Source organism: Rhincodon typus, chromosome 1 (assembly GCF_021869965.1).
Source record: "Rhincodon typus isolate 14 chromosome 1, sRhiTyp1.1, whole genome shotgun sequence".
Lineage (NCBI taxonomy): Eukaryota > Metazoa > Chordata > Chondrichthyes > Orectolobiformes > Rhincodontidae > Rhincodon > Rhincodon typus.
This window is the reverse complement of record NC_063332.1, coordinates 140,400,200-140,419,154: the sequence shown is the minus strand read 5'-3', so window position 1 is coordinate 140,419,154 and position 18,955 is coordinate 140,400,200. Positions and strand designations below refer to the sequence as shown.

Sequence of the window (18,955 nt, the reverse complement as noted above, 5' to 3'; positions counted from 1 at the left end):
TTCATACCCTTGAGCCTGCTCTGCCATTCAATAGGATCATGGCTGATCTAACATTTACTTTCCTGCATTTTTCCCATAATCCTTGATTCCCTTACTGTCAAGAATCTATCTCAGTCATAAAAATACACAAGGACTCTACCCTCGCAGCTCTTGGTAGCAAAGGAGCTCCAAAGACTCAGAACTCACTGAAGAAATTCCTCATTTCAGTCTTAGATTGGAACCCCTTTATTCTGAAACCATGCCCTCTGGTCCTAGATTCTATGCGGGGAAACACCCTCTCAGCGTTTACGCCGTCAAGCCCCTTAAGAATCTTAAGTTCCAGTGAGATCACCTCTCTTTCTTATGAACTGCAGTGAGTACAGTCCCAACCTGTTTAGCCTTTGCTCATAGGAAATTTCTCCCTACCAGGGATCATGCTAGTAAACCTTCTCTGAACTGCCTCCAATGAACTATCTTTCCTTAACCAAGGGGACCAAAACTGCTGATAGTACTCCAGATGTGGTCTCACCAGTACCTTGTATAGTTGCAGTAAGATTTCCCATCTCTTACACTCCGACCCGCTTGAAATTAGGACCAACATTCCATTAGCCTTCCTGATTACCTGCTGCACCTTTTTTCTATCTGCGTATTTTGCGCACAAGTACCCCAAGTCCCTTTGTGTTGCAGTTTTCTGAAGTTTTTCTCCACTTAAGTAACACTCTGATCATTTGTTCTCCCTTCCAAAATAACCAACATCATATTTTTGGTCACTTACTTAACTTATCAATATCTCTCTTTAAACTGTCTGTACCCCTCTCACAACCTATCTTTCCAACTATTTTTGTGTCGGATGCCAATTTGCCAATCATACATTTACTTCTTTCCTCCAAGTCATTAACATATATTGGAAATATTTGCAGTCCCAGCACTAATCCGTGGAACCTCAACCTGGTCACTGGTTGTGAACTTAAAAAAGAATCCCTTATCCCCACTTAATATTTCAATTTCTATTCATGCCAATATACTATCTCCAACACGGTGGGTTCTAATCTTATGATCTAACCATTTGTAAGCCACCTTATGGAATACCTTCTGGAAGTTCAAGTACAACACATCTGCTGGTTCTCCTCTATTGACTCTGATTGAGACTTCCTCAAAAAACTCTAATAAATTACTCAGACACAATTTCCCTTTCATGAAGTCATGCCGACTCTGCTTGATTGGATTAATATTTTTCAAATCTTTTGCCATTACTTCCTTAATAATTGATTCCAAAACTTTAGTTCCCTACTTTCTGCCTCCCTCCCACTTTGAATATGGGTGTCACAACAGCAGTTTTCCAGTCGTCCCATACTTCTGCAGAATATTAAGATTTTTGGAAGACTATAACCAATGCATCCACGATCTCTGTAGCTGCCTCTTTGAGGATCCCAGCTGCAACAGTAAGGCTAGGGGACTTATGTGCCTTTAGCCTCATTATTTTGTCCAGTACTACTTCTTCAGTGGTGGTGATGGTACTTAATTCCTCCCCCATATTTTTTAGTATTAATTGAGTGTTCAAAGTATCTTCCACTGATACAAAATAGCTGTTTCAGCCCTCTGCCATTTCCTTGTTCTGCATAACCATCTCCCCAGATTCATTTTCTAACAGGCCTATATTCACTTTGACCTCTCTCTTCCTTTTTAGATATTTAATGAAGCTGTTATTGTCAGTTTTTATGTTCCTCACTAGTTTGCCCTTGGAGTTTAATTTCTCTCCCTTTTATTATTTTTTTTTAAGTCTTCCTTTGTTGGATTCTGAATTTATCTCAGTCGTTGGAACTATCATTGATTTTTGCCTCCTTCCATGCTTTTTCTTTTAATTTATTACTCTGCTTAATGTTCTTGGTTAGCCACAATTGGTTTATCCCTCTCTTAAAATATTTCCTCTGTGCCGAGATGTATTTTTGCTGAGAGTCATGAATTATCTCCTTAAAATATCTGCCATTGATTTCTTACAGTCATGTCTGCTAGTCTATCCACCCAGTTCACTTTAGCTAGCTCTATCCTCATTTCTTTTTAACTCCCTTTATTTAAGGTAAGCAGTGTTCTTTTCAACCCGAGCTTCTCACTCTCAAGCTGAGTATTAAATGCTATCATGTTATGATCACTACTTCCTGGGGGATCTTCTACCCAGAGATCATTTATTAGGCCTACATCATTACCCATTACCAGATCCAATATGGCCTGCTCATTGGATGGTTCCGTAACAACTCTTCAACAAGGACATGAGGTTGTAGACACACTGATTCACAACCCTAATTCACCGTTGAGGATTCACTTTTTCAGTGTCTCTCAAGGTGATTATCCCTTTTTCCTACTAAGAAGAGAATATACACAGAGTGGCTAGCTGCTTCCAATGTTCATTTATTTCTCCACCAACAGAAGGGAGAGCAAGAGGAATGCTTTATCTTTCACAGGTTGATTGTTTCTGCATCTTGTCTAAACATGAAGCTGTTGTCCCTTACACAGGAACCAATCAAGAATGTGTTTTGGTGCTGAATACTTCTAAACACACACACACACACACACACACACACACACACATAAACTCTTTCTCCTGGTTAGAAACATCCAATTAACAACTTTTTGACTGGACAACACTGATAATAGACACCTTAGCTCTGTGAGCGTGTGTCCAACATCTTCCCCTACTACTTGAATAAGGCCACCTTGAAAGTACATCAAACCAGGAGCTTCATTAATTCTTTTTGTTTTAAATCCACACCTTCTTCCACAGTTCCTAGGTTTAAAACAGTACCCTTTCTCATTTCAGTCCAGAAACCAGAAAATAAATGCTGGCTTCATAAAATTAAGGTATAAAATCAAGGCAAGAGTAATAGGAGTGTTCGTACTATGGGCAATGAAGGTCAGTGAATGGCAGAAAGGGACAAGAATAGACCAAAGAATAAGAAACGGGCAATTAATAGACATGTATCTAGATACATTTAGCATTCATAAAATGCACAGTTAAGTAAATTAATATGATCTGACAATCATTACAGAGACCAGGATGCATGATGATAAGAATTGAATCCTAAATATTAGAGAGGTATATGACATTCAGGAAGAATAGGAAATTCGGTGAAGGTGTAGCACTGTTAATCATTCATACACTAGCTAGAAATAACCTTAGTTCACGAGATTAGAATGTAGAATTGGTTTGGGTAGAAATGAGCAATTATAAGGAATTGAAATCACTAGTCAGCGTTGTCTGCAGTAACAATAATATAGCATGAAATATATAAGAAGAAAATTTGAGTTTATGTGATAAACAGTGGTCAGGGGGTGGGGGGTATTAATCTACATACCTGGAAAAATCAGATCAGCAATGGCAACTTGGATGAGCAGTTTAGAGCATGCTTTTGTGATAAGAGCAGCATTATTTGGAACCAACCAGGCAGCAGGTTATACTGGATTTGGTGTTATGTAATTTAACTTGTTTAACTAACGATTTCAGAGAAAAGGCACTATAAGGTAGCAGTAACTCCCATATAATTGGGTTTTACATCTTATTTGAAAATGAGAAGAGTGGGTCCTGGACAAGAACTTTGCATTTAAAAAAGAGCAAATGTGTTGTCCTTATCTATATCCTGAATGATAACAGATACCATGATCAATTCAGTCACTGTATATCGTAAAAATTCGTGAAAGGGCCTACATTCTACCACTTTCAGTCCTGAACAGTGACGAGTCTACCTCTGATTACCCTGGAAGGGGAAGTCATTGTAAAACTGTAAAAAACCGGTGAAGCTAGCTGCCTTGCACTGCTGCTATGCAGTTGTTTTGTCCAAGGACAGTTTGCTGTCATCAAACCAAAGAAATGTTGTCTACTACACAATTGTATAATATGAGATCAGAGTTTCAATGCCATTGTGATGTGGACTATATGTTCCATTAACTGGCAAACTATAAGACCATAATACATAGGAGCAGAATTAGGCCACTCAGCCCTTCGAGTCTGCTTTGCCATTCAATCATGTCTGAATGTTACTCAATCCAATTCCCCAGCCTTCGCCTCATAACCTCTGATCTCCTTACAAGAACCTATCTACCTCCGTCTTAAATATGCTCATTGACTTGGCCTCCACAGCCTTCTGTGGCAATGAGTTCTCACATTCACCGTCCTCTGCTAGAAGTTCATCCTCATCTCAATTTGAATGAATCATCCCTACACTCTCAGGCTGTGCCCCAGTTCTAGTCTCTCTGACTTGGGGAACCATCTTCTCCACAACCATTCTATCCATTACTGTTAGTATTTTGTAAGTTTCAATGAGATCTCCCCTCATCCTTCTTAACTGTATGTAGCACTGACCCAGAGTCCTCAACCACTCCTCACATGACACAAGCACTTCAATCCCAGGATCATTTTTGTAAACCTCCTCTGGATACCCTTCAAGGCCAACACATCCTTTCTCAGATACTGAATCGGAAATTGCTCACAATATTCCAAGTGCAGTCTAACCAGAGCCTCATATAGCCTCAGCAGTACATTCCTGCTGTTGTTTTCTAGCCCTCTTGAAATGAATGCCAACATTGCATTTGCCTTCCTAACTGCCAAATGAACTGAACCTGCATGTTAACCTTATGAGAATCCTGAACAAGGATTCTTAAGACCCTTTGTGCTGCTCAGTGGTTATCACTGCTGCCTCACAGCACCAGGGAACCAGGTTCGATTCTACCCTCGGGCAACTGTCTGTGTGGAGTTTGCACATTCTCCCCATGGCTGTGTGGGTTTCCTCCAGATGCTCCGGTTTCCTCCCACAGTCCGAAGTTGTGCAGGTTAGGTGGATTGGCTGTGCTAAATTGCTCGTAGTGTCTAGGGTGGGACATGCAGGCATGGGGTTGGGGTTGGGGTTGGGGTTGGGGATGGGTCTGGGTGGGATGGTCTTCGGACGGGTGGTGTGGACTTGATGGGCCAAATGCTTCTACACTGTAGAGATTCTATGATTCTATGATTTCTGAACGCTTTCCCCATTTAAAAAATAGTCTACATCTCCATTCTTCCTCCAAAAGTGCATAACTTCACACTTTCCCACATTCCCCCAAGCGGGACTCCAGCGGGAGTGCAGGAGCAGGCAGCCCAGAGTGGCTGGCGCTAAGAACAGGAGCAGACAGACAGGGGCAGCAGCAGGGGAGAGGTCAAGCCCAAAGAGGGGAAGGTCGAGCCCTTATAAAGGACGCAAGCCCAGCATGCCAGGCGTGATGGATTGTGGTGTTGAACTGTTATTTGTGTTTTTGTTTTTCCACTTTTTAAATGAGAAAAACAGTAAACTTTGACTTTTTAAACATTGTTTTCCTTATTTTTCTGCTTTGTACTTAAGATTCTGTACCTAGGTACCTTTGTACTGAAGATGGTAGCGTAAGTAACAACTTGTAAACTTTCGATATACTCATGTGAGTACATGACAATAAACCTAATTCAATTCAATATGCCATTTCTTTGCCCCCTCTCCTAGCCTGTCCAAGTCCTTGTGCAGCCTCCTGCCTCCTCAACACTAACTGTCTCTCCATCTATCTTTGTGAAATCTGTAAACTTCACAACAATGCCCTGAGTTCCTTCGTCCAGATCGTTAATGTATAACATGAATAGTTGTGGTCCCAACACTGATCCCTGAGGAACTCCACTGGTCACCAGCTTGCCATCCTGAAAACAGACTACTTTATAGCCATTCTCTGCCTTCTGCCAGTGTGTCAATCCTCTACCCATGCCAGTACGTTGCCACTAACACCTTCTAGATTTCCAAATAGATAATGCGAGGTTGTTATCTTGCTCACCAAGCTGGCTTGTTTTCGTTCAGACGTTTCATTACCATGCTAGGTAACATCATCAGTGAAGCCTCCAATAAAACAATGTTGTTCTACTCTGCTTGGAATTTATGCTGTCTGGTCCATTATGGTGAGTAATGTCATTTCCAGTTTTGATCTGTATGGGTTTCTACATGGGGTCCTATTCTATATGTTTGTTGATTGCATTACGGGTCGAGAACCATTCCTCTAGGAATTCCCATGCAGATCTATGTTTGGCTTGGGCTACTATGGTTACATTGTCCCAGTTAAACTGATGGCTTTCATTGTCTGAGTGTACTGATATTTAGGAAAGTTCATTGTGTCGTTTTGCTGCTAGCTGATGTTCATGTATTCTGATGGCTTGTTTCCTTTCTGTCTGTCTGATGTAATGTTTATGGCAGTCATTGCATAGTATTTTGTAAACCACGTTGGTTCAGCATGTTGTGGGAATGGGGTCTTTAATCCTGGTGAGTGCTTGTTGTAGAGTGGCTTGTAAGCCCACAGCCACTCTCCGACAAGCACTCACAAGGATTAAAGACTCCATTACAAAAACATCAGCTAGCAGCAAAACAACACAATGAACTTTTCTTAATGTCGGTACACTCAGACAATGAAGGACATCAGTTTAACTGGGACAATGTAACCATAGTAACCCAAGCCAAACTTAGACACGCACGGGAATTCCTAGAGGCATGGTTCTCAACCCATAATGCAATCACCAAACATATAGAATTGGACCCTATATACAAACCCATACAGATCAAAACTGGGGAAATGACACTACTCACCACAACGGACCAGAAAGTACAAATTCCAAGTGGAGTAGAACCACATCGCTTCATCGGAGGCCTAACTGATGATGTTACCTAGCATGGTGATGAAACGTCTGAACGAGAACAAGCCAGCTCAGCGAGCAAGTCAACAACCTCACCCACAACCCGAGCTACAGATCTTTGCCAAAACTTTAAACAGATAATGTCCACTCGCTCCTCTTTGTCTAACTTGCTAGTTACCTCCTCAAAGAATTCTAACAAACTTGTCAGGCATGACCTCTCCTTAACAAAGCCATGCTAACTCAGCCATATTTTACCATACGCTTCCAAGTATTCTGCAATTTCATCCTCAATAATGGACTCAAAAATTTTACCAATGACCACAGTCAGGCTTACCAGCCTATAATTTCCCATCTTCTGCCTCCCTCCCTCCTTCTGTTATATTAGCCATTTTTTAGTCTTCTGGGACCCATCCTGACTCCAGTGCTTCCTGAAAGATCATAACCTTCCTTCAAAAATCTCCCCAGCTTATCCCCTTCAGAATTCTGTGGTGTAGTTCCATCTGGTTGGGATCACTTATCCAGCTTCAGATCTTTCAGCTTTTCCAGCACCTTCTCCTTAGTGATGGCTACTACACTCAGAATCCCCACACTGTGGAATCAGGCCATTCAGCCCATCGAGTCCATACCGATCCTCCGAAGAACATCCCACCCAGACCAAACCCCACATTTCCCAACGCTAATCCACCTAATCTGCACATCCCTGGACACTGTGGACATTTTAATATAGCCAATCCACCTAACTGGCACATGTTGGACTGTGAGAAGAAACCAGAGCACCCAGCAGAAATCCATGCAGACATGGGGAGAACGTGCAAACTCCACACAGACAGTCGCCCAAGAATGGAATCAAACCCAGGTCCCTGATGCTATGAGGCAGCATAGCTAACCACTGAGCCACCATGCCACCCCTCACCTCTGCTCCTGACTCTTTTCAAGTTCTGGTTAGGTACTGGTGTCTTCAACTGTGAAAACTGTTGCAAAGACTACATCAAACAAAACATCCCATTGACCATTCACAGCCCTTTTTCAACCTGTCCATACTTGCAAGCTTCAGAAAAGTATATCTACCATTAGACAGGATTCTGCTATTGGAAATCATTTAATGAATAATCTGGACTGTTTTCAGAGTTACACCAGAAACTAATGTAGGGTCATCAACTAGGTACAGTTTCATTTGACCAATTTCATTTGCTAGAAACTGCAAGCATAAATACTTAGGACCCTGTCTTATATGAGCAAAAAGAACATTTAATAAGTTAAGCCTTTTTCAATAAAAAGGGCGGTCATGGAGATAACCAATCGCTGATGCACTCAAAGGTAACATCCTGACCAATCAGACTTCAGCTGCCTGGTCTGAGAATCAAGATTGACAGACACCCATTTTAACAAACACACCAAACAAGCTAGAAATTGGGAAACTCAACAAGGAAACCAGAGCGAATACCTGGAGTTCCCACAGTGTGGAAGTGGGCTATTCTGCCCCTTGAGTCCACACAGACCCTCTAACGAGCACCCCACCCAGACTCATCCCCCTACCCTATCCCTGTAACCCTGAATTTGCTCATGGCTAATCCACCTAGTCTGCATATCCCTGGTCACCATGGGCAACTTAGCATGGTTGATCTTCCTGCTGTGCACATCTTTGGACTGTGGGAGGAAACCAGGGCACTCAGAGGAAACCACGCAGACATGGGGAAAATGTGCAAACTCCACACAGCCAGTCGCCTGAGGATGGTATCGAACTCTGGTCCCTAGTGCTGCGAGGCAGCAGTGAGCCTCCATGTCACCCGTACCTGGTGGATTCAACTCGCTGCTTGTTTCAAACAAACTTCATTGTGGACACTGGGCAACATCTCAGGGCATGATCCACAGTTGCCAGCCACACACACTCTTCATCTACGGACACTGGCATCCAGCACCTGCCAACCCACCATGACCATCCTTCCACCTGTGACACACTGGCAGACCATTCATGTGGCACAGGCTTGCACTGCAGAGCACATCGACAACTAAATATTAAGAAGGCTGCAGCAGGGACACTTTGAATGCTGGGGCAGGAACCCAGCTCAAGATTGGACCAGGCTGCAGCTCAGGGCTGCTCATGTGCTCTCTTAACCCCTACTTATATTGATTCTACCTACATTATCGTGCTTTGTCTGTCAGCATATTGATCTTCACTAAGAGCCAAAGGCTTTCACCACTCCAATTTTAACAGGCTGTTGAACACAAATATGTTTATTTTCATGCTTGTCAGTTTAGAAAGGTCCTGGGTAAGTGGCAGGTTGGGACGGTGCTGGATGGGAGGGGGTGGGCCTTTGATGAATGACGCACTCAGATGACAATCTAACTTGCAGCATGTGACAGCTGCCTGTGTGGCAAACACACTGCACGTTCATTCAACTGAATGGGTATGTCGGAAACTAGTGGGGGATAGTTTTCAGTCTAGTCAAAGGCGGAGGGGCATGTTGGTAATAGGGCTGTGGTGCCATGAATAAGGGGCACACTCTAAGGGCTTTCACATAGTCATCTGCTTTGGATGCTCAGAGTCAGGAGATACATCCCCGAGTCCAGTACATAGAATGTTAAGCGGTCAGTCCTGTAGGGACAACACAAGCAGTCAGGAGAACTGCACTTTATTATTTGCAAATACAATAGTCTGGTTGGTTGTGTCTTTGTTCTGTTCACTGAAGTTAATCAGAGGGCCGAGTAAATATATGTGTCATGCAAATAAATTTTAAACAGTCCGTGTGCCAGGACAACGTAGCACAGTCTAATGTAACTGAAGATGCAAGGTAAACCATTATATCAATAATAATTTCCTTCAGTGGCAACAAAAGCATAGCAACATTTTGGTAGCGAGAATTTCCACATGCTGAAAACAAAGTTATCTAAATCATAGATCTGTTTTGGTACAGAGGAAGCCATTCAGCCTATCATACCTGCACTGGCTCTACTATCTCTGCCAATCTCCAGCCTTTTCTCCCTATCCCTGCATACCATTTTTATGCAAATGATCATTCGATGCTCTCTAGAATGCCTCAAATCGACTCCACCACATTTCCAGGCAGTGCATTCCATTCCCTAACCACTAACTGTGTGAAAAGACATTTTCTGCTCACATCACTTTTTTTTTGCACATCACTTAAATCTATGCCCTCTTTTATTTTGGAACAGTTTCTTCCTATCTACTCTATCCAGCCTACTCATGATTTCAAAAAACCTCTATCAAATCGCCTCCCAATGTTCTTCTATCCAAGGAAAACAAAACCAACTTCTTCAATCTATCCTAAGTGAAGTTTCTTATCCTTGGATCCACTCTTGTGAATCGTTACTGTACTCTCCACAATGCCTTCACATCTTTCCTATTATGTTGTGCCCACGACTGTACACATTACTCCAGGTGAGGTCCAACAAGGGTCTTGTACAAGGTCAACATCACCTCCTTGCTCTTGAACTCTATGCCCCTATTAGTAAAGCCAAGAACACTATGTTTTATTCACTTTTCTTTACACCTGTCTTGCCACCTTCAATGATCTGAGCACATATACGCTCAAGTCCCTCTCCCCCTGCACACCCTTTAGAAATGCACCCTCTATCTAACCTTGTCTTTCAATGTTCTGCCGACCAAAATACATCACCTCACACTTCGCTGCATTGAAACTCATCTGCCAACTATTCACCCACTCTACCAACTTAGTGCCCTTTTGGAGTTCCACACCGTCCTTCTCAGAGTTTACAATTCTTCCAAGTTTACAGTCATCTGCAAACTTTAAAACTGTCTCCTGTGCACCAAGATCCAGACCATTAATATACACCAATAAAATTTCTAATCAAAATGCTGCTGTGCGCACGTCCTATCATACTTTTCCCACCAACTTGGTGCTATCTCTTGTTGTCATGACCTTGATTGCTGACCTTCAACCTTATATCACCTGTACAAACTAAAAACTGACTTCTTTTTCATGAATAACATTCATGATCAAATCATCAGTGACATGATGACAGGGAATTCACACGGCTCTCCTCTTGCTCCAGCATCATACTCACCTCAAGACGGGCAAGTCCAAAGTGGGTAGCTTCCACCTGATGATGTCCACAGCATTGCAACACTGCTTCAATTCAAGAAATTAAGGGGCCTGCAGGAGACCAAATCTAGCCCTTGGCAGAAGCGAACAGAGACCAGGACAGGGAAGTGTAATGTACGTTCCTGATAATTCTATCTGCACCACTAGAATCAGCATCTCTTCTCAAAACACTTGCTTACAACACTTCTAGCAGTCCCTTTAAGTGAGGACGCCTGTCACAGAATTTAGCCCATGGCAAGAACCCGCAGGTGGAGCCTGTTAACAATGGAAGGGTATAATGCTGTAGCTACCAATGGTTTGGAATATCTAGAATATTATCCTGCTATTGCTACCTGCCATAGGCGTACTGCAAAGGATGTGGAGGTTGATAATCAACCTAATAAAAACAAAATATTGTCCATGCTAAAAATCTGAACTCAAAACAGATTTTAATGGAGAACGGTCTGGTAACGCCTGCAGAGAGAAAAGCAGTATTAATGTTTCAAGTCCAATCTGATGCTTCTTCAAAACTGATATCAACTTTTTGGGCCACCTCATGAATGCATTTTCGAGGGCCAGCAAGTCCTGGGATGGGCCTTGAACCTGAAGCTTCTGGGTCAGAGGCAGAGATTCAACTCACTGCACCACAACATCTCCCACCTACAATGGTGTATTAATGAAAGCAACCATTCCTCAGGTCTGTAAATACAAGGGGCTCCCACTCAACTTTCCACTGTCGCCACAAGGGGACAGTGCTACACTTTCCAAATAAATACTAAATATCCCAAGCTGCATGCTCAACTCTCCAAATGGGTATTGCTCCTGCCATATCTGGTACAAATATTCAGAGTTTAAATTAACCTTAATTTACTTGCCAGTATCTCTCCAGGTGTCTCTTCTCCAAACATATGCTTTTCCAGACATTTCATATCCAGTAAATCTCTATTTTGTCTATAGTTTCTACTTCCATTTGAACTGGGTTTTATAGTATAACATGAATGACCACCCAGCAACATTAAATTTGTGATGAGTCCCGTATCACACATTATAACCTAAACATGCACTCACCCAGAAAAGAAATAGCAATTCCAAAATGTATTTAATTACAGCAGAGGCACTCATTAAAGCACATTGGAAGCAAAACCTCCAACAGGATGGAATGTGGGGACTGTTTTAACGGTCCACATAAATCCTAAATCTGATATTCTAGATGATGATGAATGTATGTACAGTTGTACAGTTTTATTCCTACTGTAAAGGTTGTTCCAGCAAATCTTATGGCTTGCCAACAAGCTATGATAGAAGAGAAATGGTTCAGGATAAAGGTTTAAGAACATAACATAAGAACATAAGAACAAGGAGCAAGAGTAGGCCGTCTGGCCCTTTGAGCCTGCTCCGCCATTCAAGAAGATCATGGCTGATCTTTTCGTGGACTCAGATCCACTTACCCGCATTCTCACTGTATCCCTTAATTCCTTTATTGTTCAAAAAAATATCTACCTTATCTTTAAAAATGTTTACTGAAGTAGCGTCAACTACTTCACTGGGCAAGGAATTCCATAGATTAACAACCCTCTGGGTGAAGAAGTTCCTTCTCAGTAGATAAGGTAGATATTTTTTCACCTGCCAGTGGAAACATCCTCTCTACTTCTATCTTATCTATTCCCTTCATACTTTTATATGTTTCTATAAGATCCCCCCTCAATCTTCTGAATTCCAATGAATATAATCCCAATCTATTCAGTCTCTCCTCATAAGCCAGCCCCCTCAACTCTGGAATCAACCGAGTGAACCTCCTCTGCACCCCCTCCAGTGCCAGCACATCCTTTCTCAAGTAAGGAGACCAAAACTGCACACAGTACTCCAGGTGTGGCCTCACCAGCACCTTGTACAGCTGCAACATAACCTCTCTACTTTTAATCTCAATCCCTTTAGCAATGAAAGATAAAAATCCATTTGCCTCAGAAGCACTAATTCACACTGAATACGTTTTTTCTGGGAGGAATAACTATATTCCTCGTATCACAATACTGGTAGGTACTAGAGAAAACTGTTTGCCACAAACACTTAATGAACATTGCTATATGTCTGACATAGGAGAGAATTACAAGCTGCCAGGGATCGATAGGTGTAGATGAGCAAAACAAGTTAGCACTAGGGCAAGAATTATTAGCATGTTTGGAAGCAATGTACTGACTAAAGTCTTCAACTAAAGCACAGTTAAATGTTGCAGGAAATTCCCTGGGATAGGTGGCTCTGTGATTAATATATTGCTATAGGTCAAATGAGTATACTTTTAACTCAAGACAAAACTTTGCTAACTCAGTGGAGGTCCCATTGTCCGCAGGGTTTTCAGGGTTTGTAGGAAACAGGACATAGCCCACAAATTTGCCATGAGTAGGCTATTAAGAGCCAACCAATGGGAAAGGCAGCTAATGCATTTCGGCAGGTGTGTCTTCAGTTTCACTGGCCTAATGCGAGGCCAAGCAGCTCTGAGTGAAGTAGTCACTGCTTGGCAGTGAGGAAAACTGAAAGGTGCCTCCATTTTATGGCAGGGCCTGGAGAAAAGTAGGGGAAATTCCTTCAGCATCACTGTTGGGACCAGCAGATATTCTTTGCTCTGAAGAGTTGCCCATCTTTGTACCATGGAACCTCTGGCAGCAATAACCACCAGCTGGTTGCTGACTTCATGCAGCTGATAATTTTCCCATCCTGTTGCTTGGGAGAATGGCTCATGGCCACTCTTAAATGCTAACAAGTTGGGAAAACAGCCCTTACTGAGGACAATAAGCCTACTTTTCTCTATCCCAATGCAACTCCTTAGCATTTTCTTGTTCTCAGTCCTACTCCTTTCCCATTGATGGAGGGCAGTGCTTGTAACCTTCTACCTTTTTGAGTCTAAACAGTATCTAGATAATAAGGTAATGAGATAATAAAGTCATGTAACTGTTAATGTATGATATGTTGTTCAAAACAGTGATGATTCGTGAAAAAATCCTTAAAGTTAGGACAAAATGACAAGGATTTTGTGATCTATGACAGATGGCCTGGATGATGTTTAAAAAGAGAGATACAGGTTGGTTACTGCAAAGTAGAAAAAAAATCACACAACACCAGGTTCTAGTCGAACAGGTTTATTTAAAATCACAAGCTTTCGCAGCACAGCCCTTTCATCAGTGGCTGCACTCCGAAATCTTGTCATTTTAAATAAGCCTGTTCAACTAGAACCTGATGTAGGGATTCTATGAGTACAAAAAAGGGCTTGAGAAAACCTCAGGCTTACAATCCAAGGAGTAGCTCTTATTAAACAAATGAGAAAATAAAAGAAGACAGAGGAAATTAAAAGAAAAGTGGATGGAGCAGACAAGCCCTGGGCTCAGAAGCCCACCACCATCTCCAAATGAATATAGATCATGATCAGTAAGACTCAGAGGAAGAGCAGGCAGGGTGTGGTTGCTGATCAAAGCGGGTCTAGTGGACTGAAGTACATCTGTTTCAATGCAAGAAGTGTAACAGGTAAGGCAGATGAATTTAGAGCTTGGATTAGTACTTGGAACTATGATGTTGTTGCTATTACAGAGACTTGGTTAAGGGAGAGACAGGATTGGCAGCTTAACGTTCCAGGGTACAGATGTTTCAGGCAGGATAGAGGGGGTTATAAAAGGGGTGGGGGAGTTGCACTACTTGTTAAGGAGAATATCACAGTTGTACTGCGAGAAGACAACTCGGAGGGCTCATACAGTGACCTCTGGCTGTTCACCCTCTCTCTTCAGAATGCTTTCTACCCGTTCAGAGACATCCTGGAACCTGGCACCAGGGAGGCAACATACCATCCAGGAGTCTCTTTAAATCCACAGAAACGCCTATCTGTACTCCTAACTATATGGTCCCCTAAATCTACTCTCTAGTGTTCTTTGTCCTTCCCTACTTAAGATCAGAGCTAGTTGTGGTGCCACCAGTCTGGTTGCTGCTGCTGCTGCTATCCCCTAATAGGTCATACCCGGCCCCCGAGACAGTATCCATAATGGTATACTTGTTAGAGAGGGGGATGACCACAGGGGATTCCTGTACTGGCTGCCTGCCCCTTCTAACAGCCACCAATCTATCTGCCTGCACCTTGGGTGTCACCACTCTCTAAAATTACTGACTACGACGCTCTCCGTCATCCTTATGCTCCTAAGTGCATCCAATTGCTGCTCCAACCTATCCATGTGGTCTGTGAGGAGCTGAAATTGGGTGCACTTCCTGCAGATATAGTCATCCGAGATGCTGGAAGTATCACAGATCCCTCACATCTCACAAGTGCAGCACTGAACCGCACTGTTTGACATTTCTATCACCAATTAAGCTGTTTAAGAAAATTTATTCAACCCTTACTCTTACTTATCGCTGTAAATACCCAAGGTAGGTCTTCCCTCACGCACCTTCCCAGGATGCTCTCTGGATCTCTTCCTTTCCCTTGCTTCTAGTCATCACAGTTGTGTGTGCGTGCGTTTGTGTGCGTGCGTGGTCGCATGCCTGTTTAATTTTGGTTAGAGGAGGAGGTAGGGAGGGAAACACTGAGGAAGTGCTTGGGGTTGAACTGTCACTTGACAACAGCGCCTCCACAAACCACCTTCTGAAAGCAGTGACTGCAGTGATGCAAATCTTCCCCGCATCAGCCAATCAGCGTCACCACTCTGCTGCCCTCTTCCCAGTCCCATTTGGCTCATATCCCAGAGGCTCATACAGCGAGGCAGTATGGGTAGAGGTCAGGAACAGGAAAGGTGCAATCACGATGTTTGGGGTTTACTATAGGCTTCCCATCAGCCAGCAGGAGATTGAAGAACAGATATGTAGGCAGATTTTGGCAAGATGTAAAAAGCAACAGGGTTGTCGTCGTGGGAGATTTTAACTTCCCATATAATGACTGGGACTCACTTAGTGCTTGGGGCTCGGATAGAACATAGAACATAGAACATAGAACATTACAGCGCAGTACAGGCCCTTCGGCCCTCGATGTTGCGCCGACCTGTGAAACCAATCTGAAGCCCATCTAACCTAAACTATTCCATTATCATCCATATGTTTATCCAATGACCATTTAAATGCCCTTAAAGTTGGCGAGTCTACTACTTTTGCAGGCAGGGCATTCCACGACCTTACTACTCTCTGAGTAAAGAACCTACCTCTGACATCTGTCCTATATCTATCACCCCTCAATTTAAAGCTATGTCCCCTCGTGCTAGCCATCACCATCCGAGGAAAAAGGCTCCCACTGTCCACCCTATCTAACTGTGATGGGGCACAGTTTGTAAGGAGCATCCGGGAGAGGTTCTTAAAATAGTATGGAGATAGTCCAACTAGGAAAGCGGCCGTACTGGACCTAGTATTCGGGAATGAGCCCGGCCAGGTGGTCAATGTCTCAGTAGGAGAGAAGCTCGGGAATAGTGATCACAATTCAGTAAGCTTCAAAGGTACTGATGGATAAAGATAAGTGTAGTTGTCAGGTGAAGATGCAAAATTGGGGGAAGGCTAATTACAACAATATTAGGCAGGAACTGAAGAACGTAGATTGGTGGCAGATGTTTGAGGGCAAATCAACATCTGGTGTGTGGGAGGCTTTCAAGTGGAAGTTGCTGGGAACCTGGGACCAGCACGTTCCTTTAAGGATGAAGGATAAGTAAGGCAAGTTTAGGGAACCTTGGATAATGAGAGATTTTGTAAGCCTAATCAAGAAGAAAAAGGAAGCATTTATCAAGACTAGGAGGCTGGGAACACTCAAAGCAAGAGTGGAATACAAGGAAAGTCGAAAGAAACTTAAGCAAGGAGTCAGGAGGGCTAAAAGGGGTCATGAAAAGTCATTGGTCAACAGGATTAAGGAAAATCCCAAGGCTTTTTATACATACATAAAAAGCAAGAGGAAGAGGGTTGGCCCCCTCAAGGACAGGGAAGGGAATTTATGTGTGGAGCCAGAGGAAATGGATGAGGTATTAAATGAGTACATCAGTATTCACCATAGAGAAGGACTTGGTGGATGAGGAGTCTGGGTAAGGGTGTGTAGATAGTTAGGGTCATGTTGAGATCAAAAGGGAGGAAATATTCGGGGTCTTGAAACACATTAAGATAGGCAAGTCCCCAGGGCCTGATGGGATATACCCCAGAATACGGAGAGAGGCAAGGGAGGGAATTGCTGGGGCCTTGAGAGAAATCTTTGTATCCTCACTGGTTACAGGGGAGGTTTCAGAGGATTGGAGAATAGCCAATGTTGTTCCTTTGTATAAGAAGGGTGGCAGGGATAACCCAGCTAATTACAGGCCAGTGAGCCTAACGTCAGTGGTAGGGAAATTATTGGAGAGGATTCTTTGAGACAGGATTTACTCCCACTTGGAATTAAGTGGGCATATTAGCGATAGGCAACATGGTTTTGTGAAGGGGAGGTCATGTCTCACTAACTTGGTGGAGTTTTTTGAGGAAGTGACAAAAATGATCGATGAGGGTCGGACAGTGGATGTTGTCTACATGGACTTCAATAAGACCTTTAACAAGGCCCCTCATGGCAGGATGATACAGAAGCTAAAGTCACACAGGGTCAGAGGTGAGCTTGCAAGATGGGTAAAAAACTGGCTCGGTCATAGAAGACAGAGGGTAGCAGTGGAAGGGTGCATTTCTGAATGGAGGGCTGTGACCAGTGACATTCCTCAGGGATCAGTGTTGGAACCTTTCCTGTTTGTAATATATATAAATGATTTGGAGGAGAATGTAACTGGTCTGATTAGTAAGTTTGCGGATGATACAAAGGTTGGTGGAATTGCGGATAGCGATGAGGACCGTCAAAGGATACAGCAGGATATAGATCTGTTGGTGACTTGGGCAGAGAGGTGGCAGGTGGCAGATGCAAAAATGTGAGGTAATGCATTTGGAAGGTCTATTCCAGATGGAAAATATACAGTAAATGGCAGAACCCTTACGAGTACTGATAGGCAGAGGGATCTGGGTGAACAGGTACACAGGTCACTGAAAATGGCAACATAGGTGAAGAAGGTAGTCAACAAGGCATATGGCATGCTTGCCTTCGTCGGCCGGGGCACTGAGTTTAAAAATTGGCAGGTAATGTTGCAGCTTTATAGAACGTTAGTTAGGCCGCATTTGGAAAATTGTGTTCAATTCTGGTCGCCACACTACCAGAAGGATGTGGTGGCTTTGGACAGGGTACAGAAAAGATTTATCAGGATGTTGCCTGGTATGGAGGGCATTAGCTATGAGGAGAGGTTGGAGAAACTTGGGTTGTTCTCACTGGAATGACAGAGGTTGAGGGGGGAACTGATAGAAGTCTACAAGATTATGAAGGGCATGGACAGAGTGGGCAGTCAGAAGTTTTCTTCCCAGGGTGGAAGAGTGAGTTACTAGGGGGCATAAGGTGACGTACGAGGCAAGGTTTTACACAAAGGGTGGTGGGTGCCTGGAACTCGCTGCCGGGGGAGGTAGTGGAAGCAGATACGATAGTGACTTTTAAAAGGGTGTCTTGACAAATACATAAATAATATGGGAATAGACGGATACAGTCCCCGGAAGGATAGGGGGTTTTAGTTGTGATGGGCAGCACATCGGTGCAGGCTTGGAGGGCCGAAGGGCCTGTTCCTGTCCTGTAATTTTCTTTGTTCTTTAAACCTTTCTTATTCATATCCCCATCCAGATGCCTTTAAATGTTATAACTGTGCCAGCCTTCACCACCTCCTCAATCAGATTGTTCCATACATGCACCACCCGCCGTGTGAAAAAGTTGCCCCTTAGGTCCCTTTCAAATCTTTCCCCTCTCACCTTAAACCTATGCCCTGTTGTTCCTATCTCCACCACCGTGGGGAAAAGACCTTGTCTATTTACCTTTCCATGCCCCTCATGATTTCATAAACCTATATAAGTTCACCCCTCTGCCTATGACGCACCAGGGAAAATAGCTCCAGCCAATTCAGCCTCTCCCTTTGCTCAAACCTTCCAACCCTGGCAACATCCTTGTAGATCTTTTCTGAACCCTTTCAAGCTTCACAACATCCTTCCCAAAGCAGGGAGACTAGGATTCAATGGTTAGGCCACTTCTGGAATACTGCAATGTCCTGTAAAGTCGCAACATAACCTCCTAAATCTTATAGTCAGTGCATTCACCAATAAAGTAAAGCATACCAAACAAAAAATGAAAGAACTGTGGATGCTGTACATCAGAAACAAAAATAAAGTTGCTGGAAAAGCTCAGCAGGTCTGGCAGCATCTG

General features: G+C 43.2%; 1 protein-coding gene across 4 annotated transcripts in view; it reads right to left on the bottom strand.

Moving 5' to 3' along the window:
- Nucleotides 1-18,955, bottom strand: part of glrbb (glycine receptor, beta b) — a 168,715-nt gene that overhangs the window by 121,113 nt on the left and 28,647 nt on the right. The window lies entirely within an intron of this gene.